This window comes from Cupressus sempervirens, chromosome 1 (assembly GCF_028749045.1).
Source record: "Cupressus sempervirens isolate cs-2001-9-10 chromosome 1, ASM2874904v1, whole genome shotgun sequence".
Lineage (NCBI taxonomy): Eukaryota > Viridiplantae > Streptophyta > Pinopsida > Cupressales > Cupressaceae > Cupressus > Cupressus sempervirens.
This window is the reverse complement of record NC_143118.1, coordinates 136,796,476-136,815,127: the sequence shown is the minus strand read 5'-3', so window position 1 is coordinate 136,815,127 and position 18,652 is coordinate 136,796,476.

The window sequence follows — 18,652 nt, the reverse complement described above, 5'->3', positions numbered from 1 at the left end:
TAAGAATCTAGGATGAAATTGTTGAGCTTCTCCTTGTCTATCCAATTTACTTGATCAGTCATGACAAAGCTTCATTAAACCTACCACGGCTAAAATTCTACAAGTTTCTCACTTTAATAACCTGTTTTACATTAAATCAAAACCTCTATTATTCATGCTTTTAACAAACCTTTTTTCCTTATTGTAAAGTCCTAATACTAGTTGGGATTGGGAGCACATTGGTAAGAGTTGTTGTATTTGGCCTCATACCTACTACTTTGCTTTTCAATAAATGTTATAGATATTTTTCAAACAAAATCATTGCACAGCTCTCATTATTTTCTCAAAATATTTCACATCTCAAAAGATATTTTTTTAAATAGTTCACACACGATATAGACTCTGCTTTTGCATTTGTACACATATCCACTCGAGTCTTTCAATCTTTCCAACCATAATGTGTCATTTTTCTGGGGCATTCTATGAAACATTTCACTTGCACCCCCTATGTCCATGGTTTCTACAATACATTAGACTTGCACTAGTGTCATTTTTCCCATAAAGGTTGCATGGTTTTTGAGATTACCAACAAAAATTGATTTTTTTGTACCTATCAATTGTGCTTGTTTGAGAATTTTGAAATTTCTTTCCATAGGGTATTTAATAGACATCACAAATCACAAGAGTATTTTTTTTGTATGTTTTGATGAACACCAATATGTTTTGTTAGTTCCAAAAGGGATAATGGTGGTGAATGTGGTCAAATCAAGCTCTATACATGCCAATTGGATTTACTAAATATTTCAATAACTTGTCTGTGTTGATTAATCCATTTTAGGTGCATACCCTATTATCATTGCATTTAATAAGATGGCATCTCTTGAATGCATTTTCTAAATAGTGTATATGTTGTGGCCTATGAAGATTTGGATACATAGGTGACTGTATCTCATGGCTTTATTCTCATGGGCATTTAATCAAACATTTGGCATGCATTCTTTGTATCTTATTAGACATATTTTGTCAGAGAACTTGTAGATATTTTTGAATTTGGTTTTAAATATCTGCTACTTATTAAAAATATGCATTATGCATTCTACATTCATTGTACAACTAGAGCTACTATGTAGGAAATTTAACACTTGAAAAGACATTGCAATCAACCTTTTCATATATACTCCATGATATTTAACGGGATGCACAATTTTTTTCCTTGATTTCCCTTGAGTTCTTAGGAGCTGCAATCATGGTTGAGAAAAGAAGATGGAGCATGGCCTCACAAACTACACCTTTGTTTGGTAGCTTTAAATGAGAAATTTGAAACTTTTTTTTGATATACTCCTTACACAAATCTAAAAATATGGACATGATATACTCCATCATCTTTATCTGATGTAGTATGTATGCCATCATTCATAAATTTATTTTGATCCCTTTTTTAATTCCAACATTGCTTCTTGTTGTGCCCTGGTTCACCACAAAACCAAGTGTCATTTCTTCCTATAGACTTTGGATGATGATTCAATCTTCCTCTTCTATTATTGTTATGCATGTCTCTTTTGTGAGTTTTACCTCTATTTTTTGTGCTCACAACTATAAAAACATCACCAAAAGAGGGTTCTTGAAGCTTCCTTCACATGTCTTTACTAAGTAGTGTAGTTACAACTTCATCAAATTTCAGCTTGCTCTTGGCTACTACTGAAGTGCTCATAGCCATTACTACACCTTCCTAGTTGTTTGTAAGTGAACATAAAAGTAAAATAGATATCATTTCATCATCTAAATGTATACCAACTAAACTGAGGTAAGTAACCAATGTATTAAACTCATTTAAATGATTTGACATCATGCCCCCTTCTTTGATTTTCTGATTATATAACTCTTTCACTGTAAAAACTTTGTCTGATGTTGAAGTTATCTCATATAATGAAGATAATTTCTCAACCATGTCTCTTATGGTCTTCTCTCCTAAAAAATTAAACAACACATTTCTTGAGAGAGCTAAGAAAATTGTTTCCCTTTCTTTCAAATCTATTTTCTCCTAGTCATCATCCATCATAGTCCCTATCCCTTTTAATTTACAAAGTAATGTAGGTTGTGAATCTTACTTGATAAGAAAAGACTCAATCTGCACTTTCCATAGCCCAAAAATTTTCCCTTTTTTTAAAATTTTTTTCCACTTCCATGTTTCATGTAAATCTTCAACGATTTCTAGAAAATAAAGCTAAGCTTAACTAGCTTTGATACCAATTTTTTAGCTTAAGAAAATACAAAATAGGAAATAAAATATAAACAAAATTAGACAACAAATTGTTGGAATACTTTAGAATAATTGGTGGAGGGGGGGGGGGGGCACGGTTGAATTAGTTATCCAAGGTCTAGATGTATAAATAAAACTTTTTATAGCTTAGTGAACCCATAAAATATTTATCTTCATGCATGCATCCATAAGATTATGCAATCACTTAAATCTTGTAGGTTACTATTAAATCAACTTGCAGAAATGTAAACATGAAACATACAAATTCATCAACACACTTAACACAATGATTTACATGAAAATCCAATTTGGAAAAAACCACCAGTAACATGCTACACTTTTTCACTCTTCTGAAGTGATGCCCTATGAAAGGCCAACCCTGTTAAAGGTTACAATACACACAATTAGATGTGACCCTATTAAAGGATTTCAATCACCCTATTAGGAGTAAGCCTTGTTATAGGACTTTAGACCATTGACTTGGAATGTCACCCAATTAAAAGATTTATAAATGACTGTTAGGTCAACCTTAATCCAAAGGATTTACCGTAGACTAATATAATTGTTAGAGAGTATCAGTTAGGCTTGATCTGATAACAACTTAAAACTCAATTTTTAGATTACAAATTATTGTTTCAGTCCTCCATTCTTCTTGGACTTCACACATTTTAGCTCTGATAGCTTGTTCACCCTTCAATCATTCATACCCTTAAGCCTTCTTGCTTAGCATGCCAATGCAAACTCTTCTCTTAGGTCACTTGATGAAGTAAAATCCTTAACTCCTTGTCTTCCTTAAGTTCTTGCACATGACAACCTTTGCTTCTGACTAGCCATTCCTATAAATAGGAAATTAAGATCTTTTGTTGCTCATTCTCCATCATCCAATTTAGGGTTAGGATAGATTAGGTAGGTTACAATGAATGTATTCTATATTTCATATCTCTTCTAGAAACTTCTCCTTGAATCCTCTTTAAATTTTCCTAAAAATGGTTTACCTTGAACTCTGTGTCACTAGCTCATTAACCTTATCTTCCACTTGGTTCACACAATCCAAGAAAACAAACTTGTCAACTTAGATCCATTGAATTTATGATCTTTTAAATAATGTAGCCACTCAACATTATCTTGCTTTTGATGCTCAACACATACTACATTGCTCAACATCCTCTATAAAGTCACTCAACATGAACTAAAGTGAACTAGTGCTCAACATCAACTAAAATTTAGTTAGAATCCACTATCTTTACTTGGCATACACTAGAATAGACTTTTACTTAGCTCCATCTAATTTCCTACTTGGCTTTTATTGACTTTTCTCGACACCTACTATCCACTTGGTCAAGCTTGGCAGAAATTTTTTTTTTAACTTGTTCTTCTAAACTTTCTTAGTGTAACTAGCCTTTGTAACTGTTAACCTCATAATGGTTTTTGACACTTGAGTGCCAACACACTTAATCACATTCCACATTGGAACCAAGTACACCATGCATGCTGAGCTAGGAAAGACTTCAGGTGCCGAGTGATCTTCATGCGCCGAGTAGTTTTCAGATGCCGAGTGAAGATCAAATACCGAGTGAAGTGTAAGTGCCAAGTAACATAAGGTGCTGAGTGATAACAAGTGTCGAGTAACATAAGGTGCCGAGTGATAAAAAGTGCCGAGTAACATAAGGTGACAAGTGATAACAAGTGTTGAGCTACATAAGGTGCCAAGTGTTAACAAGTGCCAAGCTACATAAGGTGCCGAGTGATACAATTTTTTTTAGGTGCCGAGCTATCCAAGAAACAACATATGCCAAGTATCAGCAATACTTTAGGAGCCGAGTAACTTAGTATATCAACATAAGAGTTTGTAATTGCACAAACTATGATGCAAACAGTTTTTACAGCTGACATAAGGTAAATCTCGAAGGATTTAATGATGAGATCGAATCTTTTATCTTTCCTATGCAATCTACATGCAACCAATAAGAAAAATGATGAAGGCATGCAACCAATAGAAGAAGTGCAAATAATAAGCAAAAAATGAAGATTGAATATGGATCGTAGATCCATACCTAACCCTAAACCCTCAAATGTCTTTATAAGGAAGACAAAATTTCACTGTAAATGAATGAGTGGACATACAAGGGTGCACAAGGAAATCTATTTTCAGAAGCAAGGGTTATCAAATCACAAAGGATCAAGATCAGAGAAAGCGAAAAAGGTGCCTGCATTCAGTAATCAAGGATTGTAATCTATCAGGTTCATTATACCTAATACTTTCTAGCAATTGTATTAGAATGAAAATCCTATGGTGATAGGTTTGCTTAACAGCTATTTCGTAGATCCTTCAAATAGGTGATTAAATCCTTTAATAGGGTGACACTTCATGTTAAGTGTTTGTAAATTCTCTAACCAAGTCACTATTAATACAGTGTAAGGCCTTTAACAGGGCAAACCATCAGAAGTGGTTGAACAATATTGCTGTAGTAATTTTTGTGGGTGTCATCCCCACCCTAGTTTTACCTTCTTATTCCTGGAGGGTTTCTGGGTTACCAAATTCTAGTATTAAGAGTTGTTGATGCATGTGTTTAGTTTCATGTTTATTTGATGTATTTACATGCATGCAATTTACTTTTAGTTAAAAGTTTTATTGGCTAAAGTGTGATACTTATGATTCACCACCCCCCCCCCCCACCCCCCTCTCATAAATACTCTTTCCATATTTGAATATTCTAACAATTGGTATCAGAACAAATATAGGTTCTCACAAGGAAAAGCCTAATAGCTTGGAGGAAAAGATCTAAAGATGGAAGCTTTCAAACTTGGAAAGATCATTGAAAATCAGGTAATAGATGTGTAACTTGCTCTGCATAGCTTGGAGGAATTTAGAAACAAGTTAAGAAACTCATTAGAAAAAAGGAAGGATCTAGCCATAGCTGAAAATGATATACACTACAAGGAGATTGATACCACCAACATATTTTCCAACGGAGATACTAAAGAGTTTGATGCAGCAATAGCAGAACTGTTGGAGAAAAATAAAGTTCAAGCAGAGGAGATAAGATCTCTCAAGATGGAACATGAGTCACAGGCCATAATGATATGTGAAATCACTGAACACAAGAAAAGAGCAGTTGAAGATAAAGTGATGATGGACAATGACAAAAGAAATCTTGCAAACAGACTTGAAGAAAAATATACTGAATTGACAAGGATCTCAAACATGCAGATGGATACACTTGCCCAAGTGATGAACCTTCATCATGAACTTAATGTAAAAGATATTGAGATCTCTACTCTGAAGATGTAGAATGAACAAATGCAGAATGCATTGAACAAAGAAAAAGAGGTAGCAAAGAATCTCAACAAGTCAAGTGAAGCCATCAAGTATTTTGAACAGTTGTTGAAATCCCCAAAATCTGCCCATGATACATCAGGACTAGGATACAATAGCACTGAAGTTGGGGAATCATCAAAGAACACTGAACAAAGAAGTGACAAAGGTAAGAATTCAAAACCCACTTGTCATGACTATAATAAGAAGGGGCATACAGCTAATGTGTGTAGAAGTAGAAGATTCAATCAATCAAACACACCCAAAAATAAGAGTTTCTGTCACAAATGCAACATGCAAGGACATATGACACAAAATTGTAGATCCAATGTCACAAGGACTTAGAGATTTGATGGACATTGTTATAATTGCAAAAAGTATGGACATAGGGCATTTGAATGCAGATCAAAACCTATGTGGACATCAAATCAATCAGCAAAAATAGAAGGGAATGAAAGTCATTATCATTGGGATTACAACAACAGGTACAACTATAATTATTGTCAAGAATATGGACATATACCACAGAACTGCATAAGAACACATTTCAGAGGAAACTACAAAAGATGGTTGAATCAAACTACATGTTTCAGTTGTTTTAAAATTGGTCATATCAGCAGAAACTGTCCTACAAGATCAAAGGCACCCAAGACTAAAGAAAACAAAGGAAAAAGAAAAATTAATGTCGAAAAGATAAGGGGGCAAATGAACAAGACTTGGAAAAAGAAAGATGCGTGCAACACATCAAGTGGAGGGATCACTTCACCCAATGGGTCAAGTGATCACACTTCATCAAACTAAGCATGAGAAGTACATAGGATTGATATACAAAGCTATATCACACATTAGTCCCAAGACAAAGAAGATAAGTAAAGTATAAACCTACATGAAACAAGATGTCAAGACAAAAACTAAATGTTGTTGCCGAGCTGTCTTTGGATATCGAGTTAAACTCCAATAGATGTCGAGCTCCCAATAGCAACCAAGCTGATAACTGATGCCGAGTTGGATAACTCCAATGGAAGCCGAGTAAAGTGGAAATATAGTGGAAGCTGAGTTAGGTTAAAATTTCTTTAGAAGCCGAGTTGGCAGTTGAACATTTAATGCGACGGAAATAGGGTATATTATTGCGATTTCAATCAATTTTACTCATCGCAATCAAGAAGCAAAGAAGAAGAAAGAGAGCTGAGCGAATTCATAGCAAGAATCCAGCGTATCAAGTAGATTGCAACCACATTCAACATGTTTTTCATTGATCTTGAGGTATTTTCATTTGTGTCTAGCTACGTAGTTTTGTATCCTTTTGTTGTGAAAACCCTAGTTTGCATAAATGGCGTCAAGTTCGAAGAAAACCGAGGAAAAAGAGTCTTTTGAAGTGCAGTTAGTTTCAAATAAGGTGAAGCAACCTGATTTCCGTCCTATTCCCGAAGTTGCCTACAAAAACAATCCAGCCAGAGCTCTCTCCCAAATTCCCCCAAAAGTTGTAATGGTCCAAGATGTGAGAAAATGTTACAACTATAAGATAGGTGCTCTAGGAGACATGGAAATAAGACAAGCCTATGAGAAACTATGCGTAGATGGAGTCTTGAAAGAAGAATTCAAAATCGTTAAAAGAAAGGGTTTGACCTGAGTCTTAAGCTTTCCCACCGTATTTAAAACAGAATGGGTTAGACTTGTACTGAGTAGAATTCATGGTGGAAATTTGTGGTTAGAAGATATTCCCATCAAATTGACCAAAGAAATCATACATAGAGTAACAGGGTACCCAACCCTAGATCGATACAAAACCCTGAGAAGTGAATCAAAGGAAGTTATTGAAAAGAATATTGGTGCCCAGTGGAACAAAAGAGGAATGACAATTCACACCATATAGGATCCTCTAGTTGAGTTTGCTATTAGAGTCATTGCCCATAAATTCTACCAATCTAGCAGACTCAATAGTGTACCATGTATTGCAGTAGATGTAGGCTACAAATTGGTGAAAACAGATCATACTTATGATCTTGTTGAACTGCAACTACAACAGATCAATGAAAACCTAGCTGCCATAAGAAGAACAAAGGGCGCTCAATGCAAATTTGGAGCAATACTAGTTTGCATATTCTTTTATGTTCAAAATGGGTTTCCTTCTTTTGGCAAAGTGGCATGGAGGAATGACAAAACCATCATTGCCCAAATCAATGAATACATAGAGCAAATGGGAGAAAATTTTGATACCTTAATGACAAGCTATTTTGAAGATTTCAAGAAATTCATGAAGCAAAGATCAAGGATACCAGCTTCCTTAGTAGAAAAACATACTAATGATACATGTTTCTTAGTTGACATTAATTTTACTTATATTCAAGCAACGATACCAAGGGTAAGATGGCTAAGGCCATTTGGATATGAAATTAATATTGATGAGGCATCTGCAGTAATAACTGCATTGTTGGCAGAAGAAATAGATAAAAGTGCTCCACATTTTGACACTTATGATGTGGTATGATCAAAGATAAACATGGAATTAAAAACTGCTTCCACATTGAAGAAGAAAGACAAATTATTAAAGAAAATTAAGAAGAAATTTGGTAAAGAAATTGAGGCTGAAGCAGAAGAAGAAGAAGATGATAGTGATGATGAAGATGAGCAAGAACAATGGCCAATGGAATTAACTCAAGGTCTTGGAGAAGACAAGGTGAAAGGTGCAGAGGAAGAAGAAGCCAAGGAAGCACCAATTGAAGCTAAGCCAAAGAAGAGAAAGGCAACAGAACAGCCTTCAGCTAAGCCCAGATCAAAGAAAGTTGCCACACCATCACCTCAAAAGCCAACAACACGAGCTACAACAAGGGCCTCCACTCAAAAGGCCAAAGAGGAAGTTACAAAGAAGAAACAAACCAAGGAAACACAGGAAGAGCCGAGGAGAAGAAGAAGATATGTGGCTCAACCTAACACTGATGAAGAAGACCAATCTGAAAAGGTAAGCAATTCTTCAGTTGATACCTTATGTAAAAAGATTGGAAATGGTGACTTAAGTAATTTAAATAAAGTTGATTTCAGTAAATTTACTAAAGCAGAACAAAATAAGATAGAAGAAATGGTTTATGGAATGATGGCACAATTCAAGTACACTCCACTTGAATTAGATGGACAATTGCCAAAAGAACTGTCAAAAATTGTAGAAGACAGATGGCATTTCTGTTTGAAAATGGAGAAGGAGACAAGGGAATCAACCCTAGCAAGTGTATTGCCAGATTTGACTAGGGAAAAAGTAAAGAATGCAGTCAAAAGGCATAATAATAGGTTCACACCTAAATACAGGGCATTCTTCATACTCCAAAATAGGATGGAAGAAATTGTTCAAAGAACAATGAAATCATGGAAGAATTTGTACAAAAAGATTGAAGATTTTCTTGAAGAAGAATACAAGGAAGAAGTTGCTGTACCAATAGAGGAGAGGAGAAAAAGGAAAGAAGATGAACAAAAGAAAAGAGAGAAGAAGGAAGAAGAAAAGAAAGATGGAGAGGAGGAAGAGACACAAAAATAGGATATAATGGCAACAGTTGAGCAAGAGCAGCAACCAGATCAGAGTGTGCAAGACACACAATTGCCACCCCCTAGTCCTCCTCAAGCATCCATCTCACCTACAGACACTATAACTATTACTAATGTTCATGATACTTCTGGTTAGAATATCAATCCATTAACTACAGAAGATCTCAAAAGAATTCTTGACCAATCTACACAACAAGCAATATTATGTGCAGATCCAGTATTGGTCAGTATAGATGAATTGCAAAAACTAGTAGAAAGTACAGTCAAAGATAAGGTGAATCCACAAGAACCACCTTCTATCATCTCTACAACTACTAGTAGTCAATTTCAAATACCAACAAGCATAGTTGATGTTGCAAGACAGAAGCCAAGTGCAACTATAGAAAAAGGAACAAAACAAACAGGACAAACTATTACATCTGATCCTACAACACAAACACAAGGTGTACTTCCCAAGATTACAATAATTGATCATGGTAGATAGAAGGAGGAGGAAATAGTGAAAACCCCTAAAAAATAGGAGGCAATACAAACATTAATAAATTTGCCTACCTCGGGAACTCCTTCACACTAGCCATTGCAAATATTTGTGCCAACATCTAGTACTACCAGAGTTGCAAGGGTACTTCACTATGGAGACCCTGAATTAGATGAGGAGATAGTCATACCAAGCTATGACTCAAAATCAATAATCATTAATCAAATCAATGAGGTGCAAGAAGCACTGAATAGGAGGAAAAGACAAGAAATACTCAGGAAGGAGTATAAACAAAAGAAAACACTATATGAGATTAAGGACATCTTTATGGATGCCTTCAGTTTGCAATCACCAGATGAGTCAAAGAATATCACAAAGAAATTAACAGATATTATTGACCAAGTGACAAATGAAGACCTAGAAACAAATGCAAAACTTATGGAATGGTCAAAAAGAAAATTTCAGGGGAAAGTGAATGAGAAAATATCAAGTCAAATTGCACTTTCACAAGTTGAATTGGCAAAGATTATTGACAAAGTGAAAAAGGTACTTGAGCATATATTCTCATTGTACAAAAAGTTGTGTGATTTTTCTTACTTCACACAAGAAACAAGCCAAAAGATACTGAGCTTGGAAAGAAATTTAAACATTTCAAGCATGCAACTACCAAATCATCCAGCTCAAAGTGAGAAGCATTTTGTTCAATCGCTTCACACTCACAAAGAAATAGCTATATTAACAGTAGATGAGGCTAATATCAAGGCCAAATTAATACAGCTCCAGTCCTCCATTACCCCACATTTAGAGATACTCCATAAAGAGAAAGTATATGCTGAAACTGTTCCCAAGAAAGACCCAAATCTTTCTACATCAGATGGACTTATTCATCTTGCTGCCGAGACTGCCATCTAGCATAAGTCACTAGAAATTACTTTGAACAATTGGGATGCATCTCTCAGGATGATTATGGAGGTAAACAACATATTTTTGGCTAAATATGGTCTTAACCTTAAACATTCTTTGCCATAAGTGTCAAAAAGGGGGAGAAAAGAGACATAATAGGGGGAGATATAGATATTATAAGATGAATTAATGGGGGAGAAAAGATACAAAGGAGGAGCATGATATACAGATAAGACACAATCAACTCAGGGGGAGTTACAAAATTTTTAAGGTATATATTGTAAGATTGTAAGTTACAAATTTTTATCAAGTTTTCTTTAAACTCTGTATATACCAATCAGATTAGTAAATGTACTTATAAGGTAAGTTAACTATTTTAGTCACTCATGTCAAAGGGGGAGATTGTTAACCTCATAATGGTTTTTGACACTTGAGTGCCAACACACTTAATCACATTCCCCATTGGAACCGAGTACACCATGCATGTCGACCCACAACAAATGCCGAGTTAGGAAAGACTTCAGGTGCTGAGTGATCTTCATGTGCCGAGTAGTTTTTAGATGTTGAGTGAAGATCATATACCAAGTGAAGTGTAAGTGTTGAGTAACATAAGTTGTCGAGTGATATAAAGTGCGGAGTAACATAAGGTGTTGAGTGATAACAAGTGCCGAGTAACATTAGGTGCCGAGTGATAACAAGTGTCGAGCTACATAAGGTGCCGAGTGTTAACAAGTGCTGAGCTACATAAGGTGCCGAGTGATACAATTTTGTTTAGGTGCTGAGCTATCCAGGAAATAGCATATGCCGAGTATCAGCAATACTTCAGGAGCCGAGTAACTCAGTATATCAACATAAGAGTTTGTAATTGCACAAACTATGATGCAAATAGTTTTTACAGCCGACATAAGGTAAATCTCGAAGGATTTAATGATGAGATCGAATCTTTTATCTTTCCTATGCAATCTACATGCAGCCAATAAGAAAAATGATGAAGGCATGCAACCAATAGAAGAAGTGCAAATAATAAGCAAAAAATGAAGATTGAATATGGATCGTAGATCCATACCTAACCCTAAACCCTCAAATGTCTTTATAAGGAAGACAAATTTTCATTGTAAATGAATGAGTGGACATACAAGGGTGCACAAGAAAATCTATTTTTAGAAGTGAGGGTTATCAAATCACAAAGGATCAAGATTAGAGAAAGCAGAAAAGGTGCTTGCATTCAGCAATCAAGGATTGTAATCTATCAGGTTCATTATACATAATACTTTCTAGCAATTTTATTAGAATGAAAATCCTATGGTGATAGGTTAGCTTAACAACTATTTTGTAGATCCTTCAAATAGGTGATTAAATCCTTTAACAGGGTGACACTTCATGTTAAGTGTTTGTAAATCCTCTAACCAGGTCACTATTAATACAGTGTAAAGCCTTCAACAGGGCAGACCATCAGAAGTGGTTGAACAATATTGCTATAGTAATTTTTGTGGGTATCATCACCACCCCAGTTTTACCTTCTTATTCTTGGAGGGTTTCTGGGTTACCAAATTCCAGTATTAAGAGTTGTTGATGCATGTGTTTAGTTTCATGTTTATTTGATGTATTTAAATGCATGCAATTTACTTTTAGTTAAAAGTTTTATTGGCTAAAGTGTGATACTTATGATTCACCCCTCCCCCCTCTCATAAGTACTCTTTCAATATTTTAATATTTCAACAGCAACCTTAAGTAGATTATATGTGCATCATGTTATCACTATCTTAACTAATTCTTATACTTCTTTACATAAGCATAACTCAACCTTTCCTCTAGGTGCTATTGTTACATCTTTTGATCAAATCCTCTTCATCAATCAAATAAGTGATAGTACTTAAATCATATAAGCAATTGCCTTAGTAGACAATATCAGGTTTGACATTAGAGACAAAAAAAATGATTGAAACATATTGATCATACTTCTTCAACAATATTCTTCAATATATTCTCAACAATCTCCCTCTTTGGCATTGATAGCAAACCAAACTGATCAACCAAACTAAATAGGTTAAAATAGTAAGACAATACCAAAAAGAAAATGATTCCTTGTATTGAAATATCTCCCTCTATTAGCAACTTCCATCTTCTGAATAGGTTACAAAAGTCTTCGTTATAACTCCCTCTGAATTACTTCTTATATCTCCCTCTTACTAGGTAGATGTTAGGATTCCTCCCTCTTTGTTCTCTTGATCAATAAATGTCTCTATCTTTCTTTCATTTTACTATCTCCCTCTTTCTTGTATTTCCCTTTATCAATAATTATCTCCCTCTTTGACAACAATGTCAAAGACTTGTCATCTTAACATGTAGATATGAACTTCTCTAGCTTCTCCCTCTGTCACCTTACTTGTGACTGATTTTTCATTTCAGCTCTTTGATTATTATAGGCATCTCCTAAACTAATATCCTCTGCATCAATGTGTAACATATGAACATCATCTTTTTTGATGCAAGGCACTCCTCTTGTTACTTAGATAGCCTTTGATCGAGGTATCACCCCTATTTTACCTCTTAGATACTCATAAGCATCCTTAGGTAATGCTTTTGTGAAAATATTAGCAATTTTCTCTTTTGTGTTAACATATTCCATCTTCACCTCTTTGTCTTAAACTAATTCTCTCAAGTAATGATACTTGATTGAAATGTGCTTAGTTTTTGTGTGCATCACAGGATTCTTTGATATATTGATAGCGCTTGTATTATCACAATAAAGTGTAACTAATTATGGGATCTCTTCCTTCATATCTTTGATTAATTATTTGATCCATACAATGCTTGTACAATTTATAGAGGCAACAACATATTTAGCTTCACTAGTAGATTGTGAGGTGCAATTTTGTTTCTTGTTAGTCCATGTGACCAGCCTCTTGCCTAAGAAAATGCTCCTTCATAGGTGCTCTTCCTATCATCAATTTTTCTAGCCCAATCAACATCAATATAGGCTCTTAATTAAAATTTCTCATTTTTCTTATAGTATAGACCAAACTCCTATGTTCCTTTCAGATATCTCATTATTCTCTTTACAACCATTAAATGATTCTCCTTGGGATTAGTAGAGAATTTTGCAACTATCCCTACAAATAATGCTATATTGGGTCTTCTATGTACTACATATTGTAATTTTCCAATCATAGACCTGCACAATGTTTGATTTACCTTAGTTGAATCATCATTCTTTAACAACTTGTGTCCTATCATCATAGGTGTACTTAATGGTTTGGAATCTTCCAATCTAAAAGTTTTTAGTATTTCTTTGACATATTTTTCTTGAGTGATGTATATACCATATTTCATCTAATATATTTGCAAACTCAAAAAGAATTTGATCTCTCCAAACATAGACATTTCAAATTCTTGCTTCATTTCACTTGCAAAAGCCTTACATAAAGAATCTTGACCTCCAACTATGATATCATCAACAAAAATTTCAAATAAAAAAATACCTTTGCCTGTCTCTGTCTTCATGTATAGATTTTTGTTATCATTAGTTCTTTCAAATCCAATCTTCACAAGATACTTATGAAGTCTCTCATACCATGCTCTTGGTGCTTGTTTCAAACCATATAGAGATTTGTGTAATCTACATACCATGTTCTTATTGTTAATATCAACAAAACCTTCTGGCTGTTCTATGTAAACTTCTTCCTCTAATAAGCCATTCAAAAATAAAAATTTAACATCCATTTGATAAAATTTGAAACCTTTGTATGCAGAATAAGCAAGTAAAGTTCTTACTACTTCCAATCTAGCAACAAGAGCAAATATCTCTCTATAGTCAATTCCTTCTTCTTGTGCATATCCTTTGCAAACTAATCTTTCCTTGTTCCTTGTGACTTCACCATTTTCATCTAACTTTTTTTTGAATAGCCACTTAGTGCCAATCACATTTTTGTCTTCAGGTCTAGGAACTAGAGTCCATGTTTTATTTTTCTCAATTTGTTCAATCTCTTCTTCCATGGCTTTACTCCAATCTATATCTTCTAAGGCATCTCTTACTAATTTGGATTCCTTCATGCTTAGTAAACATGTATCATTTCTCAATCTATTTCTTGTCATTGGTCTGGCACCTTTATCTCCAATAATCTATGTAGTAGGATGATGTCTTTTGACATATTTGGACAATCTTGGTTCAGCTCTAGTTTCTTCAATTTGTCTTTCAGCTTCAGATTCATTATGTACACCCCTTTTAGGTAGTTCAACATCTCTTTCATGTACACTAATATCAAAATTAGAATGTGGTTCAACTTTATTCTATAACTCAACATTTGAATGTAGCTTAGTTCCTAAATGCAACTCGACATTCATAGTATGTGACTCGACAGTCACTAAAATTTGCTATTGGTTTGTAGCTTGATTTGTAGCATCTTCTTTGGCAGACATACCTTCATAAGAGTATACAAATGATTTGTATTCTTTTGGTTCATTCATAGGTTCAACCTTGTGTACTTCTATATATTCATCAAAATTTACATTTGCACTTTCCACAATTTTGTTAGTGTTAGTATTTAAACACTTGTAGGCTTTACTTCTTATAGAATATCTTAGGAATATACCTTCTTCACTTTTTGCATCTAGTTTACCATTCTTGAAGTCTTTAAGAATGTAACATTTGCTTCCAAATACCTTAAAGTATTTTACATTGGGTGAGTATCCATACCATAGTTCAAAAGGTGTTGAATGAGTACCTTTCTTGACTTGTACATGGTTCAAGGTATAGATAGTTGTACATACAACTTCTCTGTAGTATTTCAAAGCAACATTTTTCTCCATCATGAGTGTTCTAGAATAGTCCATTATAGATATGTTCCTTATTTCAGCTATTCCATTTTATGGAGGGGTTCTAGGTGTAAATGTCTATCTTTTGATTCCTCTATCATTACAAAACATCTCAAATTCATTTGATGTAAATTCTCCTCCTTTGTTAGATCTCAAACACTTCAGACTTTTGCATGTTTCTTTCTTAACTCTTGGTAAGGACCACTTAATCATTTGGAAAGCATCAAATTTCTATTTTAGAAACATAACTGTCCTCATTCTAGAATAGTCATCAACAAACAACATAATGTACTTATCTCCTTTGTAGCTTTGCACTTCAATTGGTCCACACAAGTCAATATGAACAATTTCTAGTATACTTTTAGAGGTATGAGTTTTACTCTTAAAACTTGGATTTTTCATTTTACCTAACTAACATTGTTTGCACATTATATTATCATACTTCTTCAACTTAGCCAAACCTCTAACTTTTCTCATGTCATTGATACTAACCAAGTTATCAAAATTGACACAACATAACCTTTTGTGCCACAGCCACATGTCATCAAATTTTACAACTAGACAAGTAGCATCCTCTATATCAAGATAGAATAGATTACTCATAGTTTGATCACCATTTCTAATGAGTTTCCCATTTGTGTCATAAATCTTAGCAATATTGTTTTCAAACTCAAACTTGCATCCTAAATTATTAAGGTGTGACACACTCAACAAATTATAGTTAAGTCCTTCAACATAGTAAGTATTGTCACATAAAATCTTATCTATGAGTTTGATAGAACCTTTTCCTTTTATCAAACATGGTGCATCATTACCAACTCTTACACTATTTTCATCATAACAATTTAGGGTAATGAACTTACTTTCGTCTCCAGTCATGTGATGTGAACACCCACTATCAATGATCCATCTATCATTCTTGTTCACACAAGTCACAATTGTAGTTGCCTCATCTTCATCAGTTTCATCCTTCATTGCAACATACACCAATTTATCATCATGTTCATCATATTCATCTTTTGTTTCCTCTTTAGCAATGTAGCATGATTTTTTTCCTTTGTCTTTGTAGTCCTTGTTGTCTTCATCTCTCCTACTCTTGTATCTACCATCACCTCTATAGTTCTTCTTCTCTAGACATCTAGCAACAATATGACCAACTTCATTGCAATTGAAACAAATGATAGGTAATTTTCCTTTTAACTTGCCTTTACCTTTGTGGAATCTTCTTGCCAATAGTGCTTCAAGCTATTCTATAGCCTCCTCATCTATATCATTGTCACTAGACACATACTTTATATTTTTCTTCTTTTTCTTCTCATCAAGTTCCTTCAATGATACCTTAGCTTTGAAAGTAAATTCAATATTCTCATGTTTTTAATTATCAAAGTTAGATAGCTCAAAAGTAGTGAGTCTACCTACTAGACCTTTGAGTGATAGATTATTCCTTGGTATACATCTCAGTTCTTGAATTGTAGAAACTCTAATAACATATATAGGAAAAAATATCCTCAAAATCTCTCTGGTTCATGTGAAAAGGAAAGGGAATGGAAGTGGGACCCACCCTAAGAGAATTAAGGTGGAAGAAGGGGCTAGTGTTAACAAGAAGGTTTTGAAATAGGAGATGACTAAGAAATATGTTGAGGAAATTATAGAGTCTGAGAACTCGGACGATAATGAGAAGATGGAAACAGAAAATGATGAGAAAATAGAAATGGGAGACTTTAGTTCTAACTTGGATGGTTACTATGGGAGTAAATGGGTGTCTACTGGTAAATAAAATGTGGAGGGAAGTTAGGATAGAAATACAAACATGAATGTGGGGTTGGAAGACCTTAGGGAGGAGGATGATAAATAGGGTGATCACCCCTCTCATAATGCCAATGAGGAGAATATGGAGGAAACAAGAAAGGAGAATGAAGAAAAAGACCATGTTGGTAAGGATAATAGCTATAGTAAAGGTGTGAATGAGGAAAGAATGGAGAATATGGACATTAATACTAATACCCAGATTAATATTACCAATTCCTCTGAGCCTAGGAATGTTGTTGACAAGAGGGATGACTCCCATGATGCTAAGCTCTCCTTTCTTCACACTGCTAAGCTTAAGGAAGCTTTAGGGTGATTTATGGTTGTATAATGAATTAATGGTTCTCAAGAAGAAAATGAGGATAATGTAGAGAGATTTAGATGGTGAATGCGAGAAGAGAACCCAGTTGGAAGTGAAAATTGGTAACATACCTGATAAGCTTAAAGAGTATGAATAGGAGCTTTGTCACCTTATAAAGGAAAGTACTCTAAAATGGAATAGGTCACTTCCACTCTTTGTGCATTAGCGACCAGTCTAGGAAAGAAAATTAATGAAGAGATTATGTCTCCTGATAATGTTGGAGTGGGGAGTCCTTGTGGACTGAGTAAGAGAACCAGGCAGAGCACAAGGAAAAAGCTTGTTGAGGCTCTTGGGGCTTCTGTTCTTTCAACAACTAACATCATCCAAAGTACTATAGAAGGAGGTAAAGAGGTGGCAAACATTATCAAGGAGGTGTTGTAGGTGTTGGTTGTGGATTAGGTGTGTTGGTTTCTGATCTGGATAGTTTTGCTAGTTTTTTCTTTTTGCTTTCTAGTTTGTTTAGAACTCTACGTTCCAAGTCCTTGTAAAACTTGGTTATTTTGTATGGTTTAAACTTTTGGTTTTAGATCCCTGTAAAACCTAGTTTGGATTTTTTTTAACTTTAGGTTTCAGATCCTCGTAAAATCTGGTAGTGCTTTAATATTTATCTTTAGTATTTTGTAAAGGGTTCTAGGTCCCTTCAAAATTTTATTTTACCGTAATCTAAAACAACATCCTTAAAAATTTTCTTAGTATAGTATCATCATCTATTTTACCATTAGCTCCTCTTATTGCACTAAAAACTTCTTTTATCCTTGCAACATATTGAGCAATATTTTGACCTTCTTCCATTCTCATATCATCAAACTTAGCTCTAGGACTTTCAGCTTTAGCTCTCAGAACATTAGTGTCTCCTCCATAGATGGTGGTTAAGGCATCCCACATTTTATTTGCACTGTCAAGACCTTTGATATCATCAAATTTTTCATAGCTTAGGGCATAGGCAATCTCAAGCATTGTCTAGTTATATTATTTCTTCTTTTTCATATCCTCAGCAGTTGGGGTCTCCAATAGGGTCAACATGCTTAGTAGTAATGGTAGAGCTTAGTAGTAACGGTAGATTGTGCATGATCTCCAATTCCTCCAAACTGTAGCTTCATCAAAATTTTCATGCAGGAAAGTTATTTCTATTAAGCTTGGGTACTTCTCTTTTTGACATCTTGATCTTTGTGATTCTAGTACCTTCAAACTATTCCTCTT